Source organism: Emys orbicularis, chromosome 2, assembly GCF_028017835.1.
Source record: "Emys orbicularis isolate rEmyOrb1 chromosome 2, rEmyOrb1.hap1, whole genome shotgun sequence".
NCBI lineage: Eukaryota > Metazoa > Chordata > Testudines > Emydidae > Emys > Emys orbicularis.
In genome coordinates, this window is record NC_088684.1 from 297,196,587 (window position 1) to 297,203,563 (window position 6,977).

The window sequence follows — 6,977 nt, forward strand, 5'->3', positions numbered from 1 at the left end:
TCTCAAACCTGGGAGGGAGGGGGAGATCCCGAGCGGCCGCGGCGCGCGAATCAGTCGTTTCGCGCGCCGCTGCTCCCCCTCCCTCCCAGGCTTGAGAGCCTGGGAGGGAGGGGGAGCAGTGGCGCAGGAATCAGCTGTTTCGCGCGCAGTGGTGCGCGAGCGGCAGCAGCAGCAGCAGCGGAGGTGAGCTAGGGCGGCCGGGTCACATTTTTAGGGGCGGCATTCTGGTGCCGGCCATGCCGCCCCTAAAAATGTGCCGCCCCAAGCACCAGCTTGTTTTGCTGGTGCCTAGAGCCGGCCCTGCCTATCATCTTCAGCCTGCAACTTGCTCTGTTCATCCCGCGATTCAGCACGCCACCTCTCCTCTCGTTCATATTGGGCTTTTCTATAATCAGTCATTGACTGCCTCCACGCATTCTGCTGTGCTCTGTCAGCGTGGGAGGACATCTGTAGTTCTGTAAACATGTCATCACGTGTCCTTCGCTTTCTCCTTCTAATCTTCACTAGCCTCTGTGAAGGAGAAACATTTGCAGCTGGTGGAGGAGAAGGGAGAGGTGGTTAAAAAAGACACATTTTAGAGAACAATGGGTACACTCTTTCACGTTAAATTTTGCTGTTCACATTACACAGCACATGTGCTTTCATTACAAGGTCGCATTTTTCCTCTTATATTGAGGGCCTGCCAGTTTGGTGTGAGAGATCACTCACGCAGTGCCAGGCCACAGATTTCAGCTTGCAGGCAGCCATGGTAAGACACAGTCTTTTGGCTTTTTTAACCTTCTTAACATGTGGGAATGGTTTCAAACAGTAGTGCTCTCATTTCCCATACCAAGCACCCGTTGGGTTGGCCATTTAAAATGGGTTTGCAATGTAAAAGGAGGGGCTGCGGTTTCAGGGTTAACATGCAGCACAAACCCAACTAATTCCCCTCCCTCACACCCAATTATCTGGGATGATCACTTCACCCCTCCCCCCCACCGCGTGGCTAACAGCGGGGAATATTTCTGTTCAGCAGAGCAGGAACGGGCACCTCTGAATGTCCCCTTAATAAAATTGCCCCATTTCAACCAGGTGAACGTGAATGATATCACTCTCCTGAGGATAACAAAGAGCGATCAGGAATGGATGTTGTCTGCATGCCAGCAAACACCGGGACCATACGCTGCCATGCTTTGTTATGCAACGATTCCAGACTACGTGCTACTGGCCTGGCGTGGTAAAGTGTCCTACCATGGCGGACGGGATAAGGCAGCCCTCCCCAGAAACCTTTTGCAAAGGCTTTGGGAGTACATGAAGGAGAGCTTTCTGGAGATGTCCCTGGAGGATTTCCGCTCCATCCCCATACACGTTAACAGACTTTTCCAGTAGCTGTACTGGCCGCGATTGCCAGGACAAATTAATCATTAATCATTAAACACGCTTGCTTTTAAACCATGTGTAATATTTACAAAGGTACACTCACCAGAGGTCCCCTGTGTGCCCTCAGGGTCTTCGGTGAGTTCGGGGGTTACTGGTTCCAGGTCCAGGGTGACAAACATATCCTGGCTGTTGGGGAAACAGGTTTCTCCGCTTCCTTGCGGCTGTGAGCTATCTCCTCCATCCTCCTCTTCCGAACCCTCTTCCCTGTGTGTTTCTCCAGTGAGGGAGTCATAGCACACGGTTGGGGTAGTGGTGGCTGCACCTCCTAGAATGGCATGCACCTCCGCGTAGAGGCGGCATGTTTGCGGCTCAGCCCTGGACCTTCCATTTGCTTCTCTGGCTTTGTGGTAGGCTTGCCTTAGCTCCTTAATTTTCACGCGGCACTGCTGTGTGTCCCTGTTATGGCCTCTTTCCTTCATGGCCTTGGAGACCTTTTCTAATATTTTGCCATTTCGTTTACTGCTTCGGAGTTCGGCCAGCACTGATTCATCTCCCCATATGGCGAGCAGATCCCGTACCTCCCGTTCTGTCCATGCTGGAGCTCTTTTGCGATCCTGGGACTCCATCACGGTTACCTGTGCTGATGAGCTCTGCGTGGTCACCTGTGCTCTCCACGCTGAGCAAACAGGAAATGAAATTCAAACGTTCGCGGGGCTTTTCCTGTCTACCTGGCCAGTGCATCTGAGTTGAGAGTGCTGTCCAGAGCGGTCACAATGAAGCACTGTGGGATAGCTCCCGGAGGCCAATAACGTCGAATTCCGTCCACACTACCCCAATTCCGACCCCCTAAGGCCGATTTTATCGCTAATCCCCTCGTCGGAGGTGGAGTACAGAAACCGGTTTAAAGGGCCCTTTAAGTCGAAAGAAAGGGCTTCGTCGTGTGAACGTGTCCAGGCTTAATTCGATTTAATGCGGCTAAAGTCGACCTAAACTCGTAGTGTAGACCAGGCCTCAGTCTTTGAACTTCCCCAACTCCTATCTATTACATATGGAACGTGGAAAATATAGAGAGAGTCTTGTCACTCTTTAGTCCAGCGGGTGATGGGTTCACTAACAGAAACCAGACAAGGAAGCCTCACGGGGCAGAGGAGAACCATTCAGCTTTCAAGCTCTGGCCAGAGGCTTTAGTATAACCATTTACCACAGGGTATTTCTCCCAGCCAGTCAACACAGGAATCGCCAGACCTGCTCACACCATTGGCCCGTCCATGTGCGTGTCGCCTCTGCTACAACGGCCAGTGCCAGATACTTTGGCGAAGAGTGAGAGAAACCCGATGTAAGCAGTGTCAGGATGAGCTCTACCCTAACATCTGGTGGTGAATTATGGTGAGTGTGGAAAAGAACTTCAGGGGCTTCTTGTTTGCATAGGCACACCCACCCACCTAGCATGAGCCCACAGCAACCAAAAGTGGTTACTTTGGCTGGTGTGGGATCCCCAGTTTCTCTGTTATTGGGGCAGGAAGAATAAAGTGTTGTTACCCTGATTATGTGAATCAAGGCCAGTGGAACTGTTGTATGACAGAGGGACTCACCATTAACTAAGTAGCACTCGCTAGACAAGGGGCATGGGTTCCAAAACTGAGTGAACTGAGAGAGGCTGGGGACAGGTATTTGTAATGGATGGTATGGGCCCCTTTTGAGGGACCAAAACACCAATTGCATCTGCTTCTGTCTCCAGTGTTGAATATCAGAGCTAATTTTGATTACATTAGAAGTCTAGTATCAGAGGGGTAGCTGTGTTAGTCTGGGTCTGTAAAAAGCAACAGAGAGTCCTGTGGCACCTTTAGGACTAACAGATGTATTGGAGCATAAGCTTTCGTGGGTGAATGCCCACTTTGTTGGATGCATATATGAAAGCTTATGCTCCAATACATCTGTTAGTCTTAAAGGTGCCACAGGATTAGAAGTCTAGTTACAGGCTGCTGAGCTGAATTCCCTTTGGGCTAATGGTGCACCAGCACTGGGGCTCCCCTACTACAAACTGAAATCACTGAGTGCTGTATTAACTAGTGGGGGAGCCTGAAGATATATTGCTGAGTAGAGCTGAGCAGCTTGTGGCAGGCGGGGCAGTTGGCCTTGGACCATGTAAGGTGCCCTTGGACCCCGTGTGCCCCCCTTTCCCCCCCATCTCCACTGGGGGGGGGGGTAAAACTCTGCAGAACTTTTGAACTCCTGGGGCTGCACTGACCAGGGACAGAGACTTTTGGGGTGTTGGACTTTTGGGACTTTGGGTGATTTTTGGGTTGCTGGACTCAAGAACCAAAGGGAAAGAACATGGCCCAATTTGGTGGGGTGGGTCTTTTTGCTCATGGTTTGTGTTAGGAATTCTGTTTGTGCATTGTTTCCCTCCTTTATTAAAGGGCTTTTGCTACACTCAGACTCTGTGCTTGCGAGAGGGGAAGTATTGCCTCCTAGAGGTGCCAGGGGGGTGGTATGTAATTGTCCCAGGTCACTGGGTGGGGGCTATAGCCGGTTTTGCATTGTGTTATTGAAACGGATCCCCTAGATACTAAACCCGGCCCTTGCTGCTGCCAACTCAGACCGGCAGAAGGGTTACACCTATAACGGACAAGGATGTAAAAACGGGCCCATACTATGGAGGAAAATTGTCCTAAACCCATCATAGTTGGGTTATGCCCGAAGTGCAATATTTTATCACTCGCATAAAAAAAAAATCTGCCTTTAGCTAACTGGATGTTTGCAAATATACAGCCCTCTTTTGATTCTTAGCCTCTGTGATCTCTTGGGCTAATGAGTTCCGCAGGTGAATTACGCATTGTGCTTTTAAAACAAAGTTTCCTTTATTCATTCATATTTCTGTAAATAACTCTCTCTGTAAATAAAATGCAAGCACACTGCATTTAAACATTCAATTTATATCCATAACAGCTAACACAAAAGAACAAGAGGGTCTTACTGATAAACTTGATTTCATTTAAAGTAGAGTTTGACAAAAATAGGATGGGATTGGGTTGGGTTGGGTTTTTATTTAAAGCATTTGCCTTTAATCACACGCACAAAAGAAATCATAATGATCCCTGGCCTGACATTCACACATGATTACTGATGGTTCTTGCATTACTTATACTCCACCAGCACATTAAAAAGAAACCCAGGCAGAGGCCCTGGGAGGAAAAAGTCACTTTTAAAGCAGCAGCTGGTCAGTTTCATCTCCAGGATATATTTACAGTGAAATTCATTAACATCAGTGACCAACACAGAAGCAACCATTTGATTATTCACTGAAATTTAAATATTAGAAATTAGATGACGTTAGCTATACACAGCTATATTTAAAATACAATTCAATACATTTCTCAACACAGAATCCTCTAAAAACTGAAGAACCCCCCAAATACACAAATACCAGATCATCCTTACTCAAGTTCATATAGTTATTTATATCCAGTTTTAAACCCAGAGATCAAAAGCTATGACCCTTCCCCACTCCACCCAGCCTTCCCTTGGCTTTGTAAGCAGCAAGAAGATCCTCTCTCTAAAAAGAGTGCTTGGGCTGGGAATGGCCAAAGATTTGGAAAAAGCCCCCAAATTAAAGGAGCAGGCCCCAGCAGCAGCCATTTTGAATGTTCACATGCTTGCTGTAATGTCATATGTTCACTGCTGGTGTGACAATGCAAAATGGCTGCCACACAATTCAGTTGTAGTGGAGGGGCTTAAGTGGGGGTTAGGACGAGAAGGAGATTAAAGAGCTAATGGAAAGGCAGGGGGTCTGGGATAAAGCAATTTTCCATTATGCAAACTGGCTGTGGTTTTGAATTCTGGGTTGCAGCAGGTGCATTTGCAGTTCCGTTCACGTCTCAGTTTTGAGGGAGGAGCAAGGGGTCCTGCCTTTAGATAAACGAGTACGGCTGCCAAAGAGCTTTCGGGTTACTAGCTAATTACCACCAGACATTCGGGGCCATTATCACACGCAAAAACAGAGCCCAAGAGATTCCAGACTGGACTGACACACCACGGGAAGGAAATGCGCCCAATCGTCACATGCTTATAAAGGACTGAGGGGCATTTCCGACCTCAGGTGCTGACTGATGACTTAGGAGGAGTCACTGCAGATTAATATTGGCATAACTGAGCTCAGATGCTGGCCCCAAGTGTCTGCCTTGAACTTAGGACAGCAAGTCAATAGCGGGTCCGTCCTAAAGGCCCCATCACCTCCCTTCAGCCCCCTGCCAGGGAGGCATTAGAGTCAGCCCTAGAAAGGAATCTGTGCTCCCAGAAATGTTGGCAAACAGTCTAGTACCAGAAACAAAGTACAGGTCTGTCTCATCTTACGCTGGGGTTACGTTCCGCAGTCAGCGTCTAAAGCGAAAATCGCGTCTAGTCAAAATTCCATTGAGTGGAATGGCGGGCGGAATCGCCCGCACTACAGAAACAGTATTTAAATTGTTATTTTTCTCTTTTGGGGTTGTTTTTTTTTTGGTTTTGCGGACCGCGTAAAGCTGAAATCGCACATGTTAAATGCGCCTAAGATGCGACAGACCTGTAAAGCAATAGTCCGACCGGGCACCCCTCAAACAGCCAGGTAACAAACATCACTGTGTCTGTTGATTGTTATTAGTATTAATGAGTCATAATAATCATTAATATTTTGCATTTTCTGCCTCTAAACGCAGTGTGGACTCCTTAGTATTCAAAAATGCCGTGTTTTGAAACACCGACCCCCCTGGTTAATGGCACGGAAGATTCCCTCCGTTTCCTGAAACCGCAGCGATTCAGGGCCAAATGATCTCTGGACACAGACTGAGGCAGCTCTGTGGATTTCAGTGGCATTGGCCCTCCCTGTCCCCCAGAGCACTGAGCCAAGCATGGTAACATGTGCAAACACTAATGAAGCTACATGACATCTCTCCCCCGGGGTGAATACCCTCACCCCATTTCACAGAGGAGGACGTGGTGGTTACGTGACTTGTCCCAGGTAGCCCGGTCAGAGCCAAGGTTAGAACTCAGCCCTTTCTAGTGCCTAACCCCTGGGCTGTGTCTCGCCCCACGTCACAGGGCGGCTAGAGCATGAAAACGGCAAGAACTTAGTGAAACATGAAAAGCAGCGCGATGGGGGAACCCACCCTGTGCTGGTCTCTGACTCTGCACAGGCTGCATGGCCAGGTCTGCATAGAAATCTGGTGCTGCCCCCGATAGCCTAGGGACACAAGTTTCTTACCACCAACTTTTGTTCCACTGGGGACTAGTTTAAGAACATAAGAACGGCCACACTGGGTCAGACCAATGGTCCATCTAGCCCAGTATCCTGTCTTGTGACAGGGGCCAGTGCCAGGTGCCCCAGAGGGAGTGAACTCAACAGGGCAATTATCGAGTGATCTATCCCCTGTTATTATCCAGTCCCAGCTTCGAGCAGTCAGAGCATGGGGCTGCCCAGGAGAAGCAGTGGAAGCCCTGGCTCTGAAGTCACTGCAGACTGGCCTGGCACAGGCATGGAGACTACGGAACAGGGACCAGCTTTGTGTTGTCCCCCGGGATAAACATGATGTGATTTAACTAGGTCCTTCTGTCACTGACTTTTGGGATTCTAACTCGAGGAG